Raw genomic sequence first — 12,374 nt, 5'->3', positions numbered from 1 at the left:
AAAAATATACCAAGTGGGTGGCTTTAAAGAACAGGAATTTCTTGTTTCATGTTTTAGAGGCTAGGGGTCCAAATTCAGGGCATTAGCAGGGCTATGCTCTGTCCCTTCTAGAAGGTCATTCCTTGCCTCTTTCAGCCTCGGGCAGCCGCAGGTGTTCCTTGGTGTTCCTTGGCTGGTAGAAGGATCCTCCCATGACAAATACCCCCGAGTGTCCGTGCCTATGTCCATTCTTCTCTTTTTATGAGACACAACTTAGAAGAGATTAGGTTTAGAATCCCCCCTACTCTGATAGGGCCTCATTAACATAAAAGAAAAAATGTATTTCCAGACTTGGGCACATTCACAGGTATAGGGGGTAGGACTTCAACATAACTTTTTTGGGGACAAAAGTCAATGTCCAGCAATGCCAGTCTGTGTGCTGACACCCATCACCCAGTCCTGTTCATGTCCTGACACTCCTCTGGGTGCCAATGGCACCCTGTCCTTTACCCTGTCTGCTCCCAGTGTGACAGTTCTAGATATGCTCCAGGAAGCAACCTCATGAGACAACAGGAGTTGCTGAGATGACACTGAGGACTCGTGCAGGCCCCAGACCAGTCAGGGGCAGGAGGTGCACATGGGTTGCTGTCGCAGGCCCATAGCTGGTGTTCCCTCAGAGAACATGCAGGAATGCCAGGGTGGGATGGCATCCTCTCTCCGTTCTTGGCATTATAGTGAGAATCAATGACGAGGACCAGGAGTGGAGGGGTTCAGGGACTGTAAAGACCCTCGACCCTCACACTTTTTTTTTTTTTTAATACAGTATAATGATGGGATGAGGCATGCAGCTCTTAAATGTCCCAGTAGAGGAGCTTTGACAGGTAAACACATTCATGAAACCCACATCCCAGGAGATAGAACATTTCCAGTGCCCAAAAAGTTCCCTTCCACTCTTTTCCATCAGTCCCTCCTTGCCCCATGACCAGAGCTCTGTCTTGGGTGACTTGTGTTGCCCTTGCATGGGATAGAATAGACCCATATGGTGAAGACTGGGATGTGGCCTCAGTGGGCCTCAGTGCCCCACTGGCTGGAGGACCTTAAGACTCAGAAGCAGGGTGCTATGAGGAGCCAGAAGAAGGGCTCTGTGGTCCCTGTCCTGGCCTTTGTTTTCAATGTGTGGAGTTGCTCTGAGTGTGGGGTGTGTTCTGGGCTCCTGGCTGCTCTCGGAGCTGAGCTGTGTTTGCTTTGGGGCTCAAGCACAGGCGGCACCATCCCCTGCATGATGACAGAAGAGTGACGTCAGGCCAGGTGCTTCCCGGAGGCCAGGCTGTGCAGCTGGCCTGGGGAAGGCGGGGGGAAGGTCCCAAGGAGAGGGCTGGGGTGTGCCACAGAGCTGACAGCAGCCGGAAGGTCAGCACAAGCAATTATGACAGCTCTCCATTGTGCAGAGCACTGAGTTTCTATCCTGACCACCAGGCCCCTCGGCTAGCCACTTCTCAGTTTCCTCCCTGCTGTTAAAGGGTAATTTATGGTCACAGTGAACATTCAGATGGAATCTTGTCATCTCAAACCAGCAACTAGAGCACACTCAGCTTTGAAAGTTGTCTTTTTTATGGGCAGCCATTTCCTGAATGGCAGCCAATCGCTTGGAGGGCCTTCCTGCGGGGCAGGCTCAGTCCCACCCTCCCCATGAGTTTGCTGAGTGACACTGGATGTCTTCCTTTTCTGAGCTTCACATTTCATTTCTCCGTAGACAGATTAGTTCTGCGGGCACTGGGTGTGGAACAGACCGGACTGGAGTGGGGAATTCACTGTTGGGAGCATAGTGCACACAAATGGACAAACTGCAAAGGAGGGGCATGTCCAGGTGTGAGGGACCTCTGAGGAGTCACACCTGGAGAATGGGCAAGAAGTAGCCCCTGTGGAGGGGTAGGGGTCTGTAGGCACAGACTGAGGTGGGCTGGGTCTCATGATGTGCCTGCACTGGGTAGCAATGAAGTCCTCGTGGGCAGAAGTGCCCAAGTGGCCAGGACCAAGAACCACTGTTCTAGGCCTGCAGGGCTAGAATTCCAAGGGTGCTTGAACAATTTCTCTCACACAGATCAGCACAAGGCCAGTCCCCATGAGGCAGAGGTTAAAGATGTCCCAGACGTCCAAACTAATGTGCCACTCCATCATTTCAGACATTAACTCCTCCTCCCAGTAATCTTCCCTGTCTTAGGGTTCTGTATTTCGCTGCAACGCCTCACAGAACTCACAGACACCCAAGGGATCGTCTCACGTAGTGGTGGTGGAGGCCGGCAGGCTGGCGAGACTCAGGTCTGTGAGTGGGTCTGGAGGATGCTCCCAATTCTCGGGGTTTGATGAACCTCAGTCAGATGACAGCTGCTGTCCCAAATCCAGGGGCGAGATGAGGATGAGTCGAAACACAGAATCGGAGCAAAAGGAGGGTGAACCTTCCCAGGAGATTCGTAGGGTATACCCTCAAGGAAGCTAAGGGTGGTGATTTGAGTTATACCCTCCAGCAAGGCAGGACTCAAGATACATTCCACCTGTGTTGCTCCAATAGCAATAACCCAAGTGGATGGCTTTAACAATCAGCAGCTACTCAGTTGCTCAAGGCAAATCCCACCACAGAGCCAATTGCCAGTCATTATAGGGAAGACTACTACCAGCTGCCCAGCCATGCTGACACCCGACCTTAACTACCACACCACCCTGAACAGCCATGGAAGATAGGATTTACAATATATCACAGAATGGAGGACAATGGTTAGAAGGGCCACATCAAGCAATTCACTGCAAAGGGCTTCCATGTCTTGAGAGGGCAGAGACTGAAGTTTCTATTTCAGGTCTCTCCACTAAAAGCGGCTTTTTTTATCCGCCTTTCTTGTAAGTTCACCCCATGCCCATGTGGCCCCATGCCCACGTGCTAGGAGTCAGAGGGTCTTGCTGCTGAACTTTGTCCTTCACATGGCCTGCCATTCCATCTCACCCCACCACACACAGCACTCTCTGTCCCCCCACCCCGTCCCCCGGGTGCCTGCCCAGCCGGGCTCTAAAGCCGCTTTGTGTGTCAGGGTGATAACCATTTTGTGTGCCCCTGAAAGATCTGGTTTTTCAAGAGAAGGCCAGTACAATAAAGGCTACAATTGGAAATAGGATGAAACGCAGAAAGTAAAGTGACTTTCTGATTCTGTTTTGAATCACAGGCATTTTATGTGTGTGTGTGTGTGTGTGTGTGTGATTTGGGTGAAAATTTACAGAGCAAATTCACTTTCCATACAGCAGTTCACACACACATCACACGTTGTCTCATGACAGTGACTGCAATTTACCCCAGTGCAACAGCTGCCCTCCCACTTCCTCCTGATAGTTACCTCTTCCCTGGGTTCATCCCTCCACGTACTCCCGCCCCCTGAGCTGTCTCCCTTGAATCACAGGCATCTTATAAAGTAAAATAAAATTTAAAAACAGAACAATGCACTCTTCAGAAATCAGTTGCCAGAAGCTGATATTCCCCAAACCATTTCCCAAGTGCACTCACCCTTGTGGCTTCTGTGGAGCCAGGGGTCACAGCCCGATGACTGCCACCCAGGTAGACCCTGTTCAGGTGCTGGTTCCGTTACCTGTGAGCCTCTGAGTAACTTACTCACCTGCAAGTATTATAAAAGCTGGCAACTTGCCTGCAGATTGGTGCAGTAAGCCGGTGCTTATACAAGTTCCTCATGGTGACTAGAGCTTTGGAAACTCCAGTGTGTGTGGTTTTATTTTTACCACCCCAAAGGTGGTTTCCTCACTCTCTCTCCAGCTGTGCCCACCACACCATCTCTAGAGGAGCCCTTATCACTTCTGGTCCTCTCCCATGATTTTAACTCTGGAATTTGCTCCACGTGGACCATGTTTCCTCAATAACTTATTCCATACTAAGGTCAATCCTCAGAAGGAAGGTTGGGCAATCCTACTTCCGTAGTGATACTGCCTCGGAAACCCAAGGAGGGGTCGCTATGAGTCGGGGTCGACTCGACGGCACATAACAACAACAACAACAACAACAAGGTCAGTAGCCTCATATATATATGAGAGCTGGACAATGAATAAGGAAGCCCAGAGAAGAGTTGATGCTTTTGAATTGTGGTGTTGGCAAAGAATGCTGAAAGTACCATGGACTCCCAGAAGAACAAAGAAATCTGTCCTGGAGGAAGTGCAGCCAGAATGCTCCTTGGAAGTGAGAGTGGCCAGACTCCGTCTCACCTACTCTGGCCATGTGGTCAGAAGGGACCATTCCCTGGAGAAGGATGTCATGCTTGGTAAAGTGGAGGGTCAGAAAAGATGGGGAAGGCCTTCAATAAGATGGATTGACACAGTGGCTGAATGATGGGACCAGGTATAGAAAGGATTGTGAAGCTGGTGCAGAACCGGGAAGTGTTTCATCCTGTTGTACACGGGGTCACCGCAAGTCAGAGCCGACTCGATGGCACATAACAACACAAGGTCAGAAAGTTAGCCTTCGGAATTTTCTTCTGATGTTGTAAGCTTTTATCTTTAGGTTTTCTGGGATAGGATATGAGGTAGAGATCCAGTTCTATTTTTCTCCACATGTATAACCCATTGTCTGAGGACATTAATTGAAAGTCCCTCCTTTCCCCAAAGAACTGAAGTACCACTTGGTCATCTGCCAGGTCTTCATTTCCTGGGTCTGTTCCTAGACTCTTCTGCTTTGTTGGATGACAAAGTGGCACAAATGTTTGAGTGTTTGATTACTAGGTGAAAGACTGGTGGTTTGAACCCACCCAGAGATGCCTTGAGAAGTCCCGATGACCTACTTCTGAAAGATGACAGCCTTGAAAACTCAGTGGAACAGTTCTTCTGTGATGCACATGGCATCACTATGAGTCGGAGTCAACACAACAGCCACCAACACTAACAACAATGTCAAGACAACCTTCAATTGTTTCACCTCTGTGATGAATGTTGATTTACTATAAAAACTTCAGGATAGAATTAGCTCATGAAGTTCTACAAAATACCTCATCGATGTTTAATGGCAATTGTTTGAACTGAGACAACTTGTATATAATCATTGACATGATTATAACATAGAGTTTTGTTGTTCTTTAATGTTGCTCGGGTCTTTACAGTTTTAATAGCATTTTATTATTTTATTCCTAAAAGTCTTGTATTCTATTTTTTTAAATTTTGTATATTTTGTTGTTGTTGATGGTAATATACACAACAAAACATGACACACCATTTTTTAAGATTTATTCTGAAGTACCTTTAAAATTTGCTGCTGCTGTTTTTTTTCCCTCAATTATCCATTAAGTGTTTTATTTTTAAAAGTTGTGGTACAAATTTATACAGCAAAGTCTACATCAATTCAACAATTTTTTCATGCATAATTCACTGACATTGATTATATTCTTCAAACTGTGCAATCGATCTTGCTATATTTTTCCAAATTACTTCACCACAATTAATGTAAACTCACTGTGCCCTAAGCCAAAACTCCCCCTTTTCCCCTTCCTCCCATCCCTAGTAACGACCAATAATTTTCAGTTTCTATTTGCTTTTTTCTTATAAGTGAGATCATACAGTGTTTGTCCTTTTGTAACTGACTTGTTTTGCTCAGCATGATACTTTCAAGCCTCTTGGACACATATATCTAAAAGTGGGATGACTGGGTTATATGGTAGTTCTATGTTCAACTTTTTGAGGAACAACCAAACTGTTTTCTGCAGTGCCTGCACCATTTTATGTTCCCATTAACTATGGATGAAAAACCAAAAACCAAACTCACTGCCGTCGAGTCAGATCTGACTCATAGCGACCCCTCCTTGGGTTTCCGAGGCAGTATCACTGTGGAAGTAGATTGCCCAACCTTCCTTCCAAGGAGTGGCTGGTGGGTTTGAACCGCCAGCCTTCTGGTTAGCAGTCAAGTTTGGGTTAGGCGCCCCTTAGTCTTTAAAGAGACATCTTTGCTCTTCAGCACTTTAAAGAGGTCTTTTGCAGTAGATTTGCCCAGTGCAATAGGTCATCTGATTTCTTGACTGCTAATTCCATTGCTGTTTATTGTGGAACCAAGTAATATGAAATCTTTGACAACTTCAACATTTTCCCATTTATCGTGATGCTGCTTACTAGTCCAGTTGTGAGGATTTTCGTTTTCTTTATGTTGAGGTGTAATTCATACTGCAGACTGTAGTCTTTAATCTTCATTGGTAAGTGCTTCAAATCATCTTCACTTTCAGCAAGCAAAGTTGTATCACCTACATATCACAGGTTGTTAATGAGTCTTCCTGCAATTCTGATGCCGTGCTGTTCTTCACATAGTCCAACTTTTCAAATTATTGCTCAGCATACAGGTAGAGTACATGTGATAAAAGGATACAACCCTGAGGCACACCCTTCCTTATTTTAAACCATGCAGTATCCCTTTGTTCTGTTAGAACAACAGCCTCTGGGTCTCTGTACGAGTTCCTCATGAGCACAATTAAGTGTTCTGGAACTCCCATTCTTCTCAATGTTATCCATAATTTGTACTGATCCACACAATCAAATGCTTTTGCATGGTGAATAAAACACAAGTAAACATCTTTCGGTATTCTTTGCTTTCAGCCAAGATCCATCTGACATCAGCAATGATATCCCTCATTCTATGTCCTCTGCTGATTCAAGGTTGCATTTCTGGACGCTCTCTATCAATACACTGCTGCAACCATTTTTGAATTCTCTTCAGCAAGATTTTACTTGGGTGTGATATGAATGATATTGTTCAATAATATCCACATTCTGTGGGATCATCTATCTGTCTTTGGAATGGGTACAAATATGGATCTCTTCCACTCAGTTGACAAGGTAGCTGTCTTCCAAATTTCTTGGCATAGACGAGTAAGTGCCTCCAGCGCAGCATCCATTTGCTGAAACATCTCAGTGGGTATTCCACTGATTCCTGAAGGCTTGTTCTTCACCAGTTCCTGCAGTGCGGCTTGGACTTCCTCTTCCGTATGCTGCGTCCTGAAATGAATGAACATTAATCAGTGACTGTGTATCCCTTCCATCTTCTTTGGGTGTTTCCTGCATCATTCGATAGTTCCCCCATCAAATCTTTCAATATTATAACTCAAGGTTTGAATTTCTTCTTCAGCTCTTTCAGCTTGAGAAATGCCAAGCATGTTCTTCCCTTTTGGTTTTCTAACTTCGTGTCTTTGCATATTTCATTATAGTAATTGACTTTGCTTTTTTGAGTCACTCTATGAAATCTTCTGTTCAGCCCTTTTATCTTATTTCTTCTATTTGCTTTAGCTACTCTCTATTCAAGGACAAGTTTCAGAGTCCCTTCTGACATCCATTTTGGTCTTCTCTTCCTTTCTTATCTTTTAAATGATCTTTTGCTTTCTTTATGGATGATATCTTTGATGTCATCCCACAACTCATCTGGTTTTCAGACATTGGTGTTCAATGTATCAAACCTATTCTTTAGATGGTCTTAATTCAGCAGAGATATAATCAAGGTCATATTTTGGCTCTTGTGGACTTGTTTTAATTTTCTTCAGCTTCAACTTGAACTTGCATGTGACCAGTTGATGGTCTGTTCCACAGTCAGTTCCTCGCCTTGTTTTGGCTGAAGATATTGAGCTTCTCCATCACCTTTTTCCACAGATGTAGTCAGTCTGATCCCTGTGTACTCCATCTGGCAAAATCCATGTGTATAGCCACTGTTTTTGTTGTTGAAAAGGTATTTGCAATGAGTAAGTCATTGGTCTTGCAAAATTCTATCATGTGATCTTTGGCATCATTTCCATCACCAAGGCTATATTTTTCAACTACTGGTGATTTTTCTTTGTTTCTAACTTTTGTATTCCAATCTCCAGTAATAATCAACACATTTTGATTGCATGTTTGGTCAATTTCACACTGCACTGCAGAAATTCAATTTCCTCGTCTTTGGTTTGGTGGTTGGTGTGTAAATTTGAATAATAGTAGTATTAACTGGTCTTCCTTGTAGGTGTATGAATATTATCCTATCACTGACAGCATTGTACTTTAGGATAGATCTTGAAACATCCTTTGTGATGATGCATGCCAAGTCATCCCTCTTCAATTTGTCATTTCCAGCATGTGGTTGTCTGATTCAAAATGTCCAAAACCAGTCCACTTAAGCTCACTAATGCCTAGGATATAGATCTTTATGTGTTCCATTTCATTTTTGACAACTTCCAATTTTCCTAGATTCATACTTCATACATTCCATGTTCCAATTATTAATGGATATTTGTGCTGTTTCTTCTCATTTTGAGTCATATTACATCAGCAAATGGAGGTCCTTAAAGCACCATCCGCATCATTAAGTTTGACTCTACTTTGAGGAGAAAGCTCTTCCCCAGTCATATTTTGAGTGCCTTCCAACCTGAGGGGCTCATCTTCCGGCACTATATCGGACAATGTTTCAGGGCCATTCATAAAGTTTTCCAGCAATATATCAGAGAGTGTTTCACTGCTATTCAAAATGTTTTCACTGGCCAATTCTTTGAGAAGTGGGTGTCCCCTTCTTTCTTCCAAGTCTGTCTTAGTCTGGAAGCTCTTCTGAAATCTGTCCACTATGAGTGACCCTGCTGGTATTTGAAATACTGGTGGCATAGCCTCCAGCCTCACAGAAACACACAAGCCACCGCAGTATAACAAACTGACAGATGAGTGGTGGATTAGGTTAATAGTAGGTTAAAATTCAGGATGAGAAACAATTCAGAACACAGTTCAGTCAGGACAACTTCTCAGACATGCCTGCAGGCAGGCCTCTGCTTCTGGGCCCTGGTTTCTCATTCTTGGCATTGGTCCTTGCTTCTCAGCCTGGCCTCTGTCCTGCTCAGGCAAGAGCTACAAAGCTCTTTAGTTCTGCTGATAAGTGCCTGGAGGCAACTCATTCTAAGAAGCCTCCTGCCCAAAGTCTTACTGCATGGGTCAGCAACCCCATTTCATCTGCCTTATTCTTTGGGCCGGGAAGCTCACCATGCCTTCTCTCACTAGTTCCTTGGTTCTGCTTCTACCAATTCTCATCACCTCACTGTCTCTAATGTTACATGTCTCCAGTGTTACTGCCATGTATGCTGGGTATAAGAGGTTCTCAGCTCAGGCACCCTGGTACCAAAGGATGAACTCCACTCTCGGCTCTTCTTGATGGTAGCAAAGTCCTCCCAACCTCTGGGATTGGCTCCCTTTAAGTCTAACAAGATGGCAAAACTGACCAATCCCCTACAAGGTTTCCATGGATCTTATTTGCATAGTCCCACCCCCACAAGTGTTCCTTGCGTCTTATTTGCATTAACAGGCTGTCCAATAATGTTGGTGGGTCACAAGTACCTTATTTGAGTAGTCCCAGCCAATCATTTTATGGAAGTTACAAGGGCATGGCTAGAAGTGCCATACTGAGCAACTCACTGCACCACAAATGGAAGTGAGATGATATTTCTGTGTGTGTGTGTGTGTGTGTTAATTTTTATTGTGCTTTGGGTGCAAATTTACATAGCAAAATTGTTTTACATTCAACAGTTCGCTCACCTCTGATTTCATGGGTCAATTACTGCCCCCAACCCTAAAACACCTCTCCTTCCCTCTCCCCTGTGACCATCCATGCCTGTGCCCTCCTCATCCATGCATTCCTGTTTGTCCAGCTTTCCCTCTATGTGAGTGCTACCCCGCTGGTGTTTCATGGGTGACTGATTTAAGGAGTGCATCTATCTCTGTAGAGTAGGTGGGTGCATCAACCTGGGGTAGGTGTTCAGTATGCAGGTCTTTCTTGGGCTGAGAGCCAATCCATGTAAGTATGTCCATTTCTAGGCCTGAAGGGTAACCGGGGGCCATCGTCTTGGGTGTTCCACCAGTTTCTCTCTGACCAGCAATTCTGGTCATTTCTGTGCTTTTGAATTTTGTTGCACATTTTACCTCCCAGTCTATTCAGGATCTCCAGATTTGATCCCTTTCCAAGCAGTTGGTATTGGTAGCTGGGCACCATCTAGTTCTTCTGGTCTTGGGTCATGGAAGCTGAGGTCCTCATGGTCTTCTTATCTTTGGACTAATTGTTTCTAGATGACTTTGATCTTCTTCACTCTTCTTTGCTCCAGACAAGAGGAGACTAATAGTTGCATCCTAGATGGCTGCTTGAAAGCTTTTAAGACCCTAGTTGCTAGTCACCAAATTAGGTTGTAGAACAAAATTTTTATGAACTATGTGTGCCAATTGAGCACCATATTCCCTGAGACTATGGTCCTGAGCCCCCAGGCCATGATTCTCTCTCACAAAATGTTTGGTTGTCTGTGAGAAGTTACTCCAACTCTGTCTTCTATTGCTTCTGTAATGTATGTGGCTAATATTGTAGTGCAAGTGTAAATATAAGATTATCTTCACCCAAACCTACCTTTGGTCTAGGGTGTATTCCTGTTCATCTACTCCCACCTGCTCTTCTCACCTGTCTATGCATTAATCTGTAGCCTGGTATTTGGTACTAGTGATACTGCAGTGTTGTGTATGTAATAGTATTTTCCTCTATGGGAGCTCTGGTGACATAGTGACATAAGGCATTTGATTGCTAACCAGAAGGCTGGCAGTTCAAACTCACCAGCTGCTCCTCAGAAGGAAGATTGGGTAATCTACTTTCGTAGAGAGAAATACCGCCTCGGAAACCCAAGGAGGGGTGGCTATGAGTCGGGATCAACTCAACAGCAGTTAGTTAAGTTTAGGTTAGGTCTATTGTCTGTATCTTCTGTGTACATTTCATTGTCTTTTCTTTTCCAGTGTCACCATGCTGGTCACAAACTTCTTCTATACCATTCCTCACCTCACTGAAATTGACATGTGACCCCCAAATAGTCTGAGATTTTCTCTCCCCTTCCTTTCCATCCCCCATAACCAACAACGTGAGTTTCCTTCCCTGAATAGACTTTCCTTGACTTTTTACAATAGTGGACTCATACAATATTTTTCCTTCTATGATTGACTTATTTCATCCATGTTTCCAGATGATCCAAATATTCTTCATTATTCTTTAATGTTGCAAGGTATTCCATTGTGTGAATATACCACAGTTTGTGTGGCGCAGTGAATTACTTGGTATGGCTTTTCTAACCATAGTCTTTATAACTCCCACTGGATTACTGGGTGGGACCATGCAAATAAGGTGTGTGGAACTCTGATGTTGGGATTGGTTAGTTTTGTCACTCTGCCAGGCTTAAAATGAGCCTTCCTAGAGACAGAGAGGGGCATCTCACTGCCATCAAGAGAGAAGAGCTCAGGTGAAGTGGAGCACAGCCTTGGACCTGAGATCCCTGCACTGGACCTCCTTGGCTGAGAGACTCCCCAGTGGAGAGATGGTGGCAGTGGAACCTAGAGGTATGAGACAGAGCAGCAGGCTTAACTGTCCCACAGAGACAGAGGCCAGGTCGAGAGGCCTAGGGCCAGAGAGGCATGTCTGAGGGCACAACAGAGGGGAAATTGTCTTGACTGAAGAATTGTATCCTGAGCATGTTCCTAAACCTGAATTGTAGCCTGTTACTTCCCTAATGAGAGCTCTGGTGGCATAGTGCCTAAGGTATTTTGACTGCTAACCAGAAGGCTAGTGGTTCGAACCCACCAGCCACTCCTTGGAAGGAAGCTTGGGCAATCTACTTCTGTAGAGATACTGCCTCAGAAACATAAGGAGGGGTCACTATGAGTCAAATTGACTCTACTGCAGTGAGTTTTTTTTTTTTTTTTTTTTTTTTGGACTTCCCTAATAAACCCCATAATTGTAAGTATTGTCTATGAGTTCTGGGTGGCCATTGCAACAAATTATCAAACCCAGCAGAGAAGCAGTGGGAGGGATGGTTGGTGTCAGAATTGGTAAAAGGCTAGAGGTGGTGGCATGTCTAACCTCATAGGAATAAGCCTTGGGCTGTTGATGGTGATTCTTTCTTCCTCTTGTGAAGTTAGAAGAGGTCAGAAGATGTTGTCTCCTGGTCCTTTTAGCAGTTTCATTATCCAATCAACTGTTGATGGGCATTTAGGTTGTTTCCATCTCTTTGCTATAGTGAATTGTGTGCTGCAATGAACATGGGTGTGCATATGTCTGTTCATGTTCTGTCTTACCTCTTTAGGATACATTCCTAGCAATGGAATTGCTGGATCAAATGGTATTTCTATTTTTATTTTTTTAATGAAATCTCATACCATTTTCCACAATGGTTGTACCATTTTGCAGTCCCACCAGCAGTGTATGAGAGTTCCACTCTCTCTGCAGCCTCACCAGCATTTGTTATTTTTCAGTCTTGTTGAACTTTGCTATTATTGCTGGGGTGAGATGATATCTCATCATTGTTTTGATTTGCATCTCTCTAATGGCTAATCACCCACCAGCCATTCCT

Source organism: Orycteropus afer, unplaced genomic scaffold (genome assembly GCF_000298275.1).
Source record: "Orycteropus afer afer isolate SDZICR_OR568_19922 unplaced genomic scaffold, OryAfe1.0 scaffold01034, whole genome shotgun sequence".
NCBI lineage: Eukaryota > Metazoa > Chordata > Mammalia > Tubulidentata > Orycteropodidae > Orycteropus > Orycteropus afer.
This window is presented reverse-complemented; position numbering follows the sequence as displayed.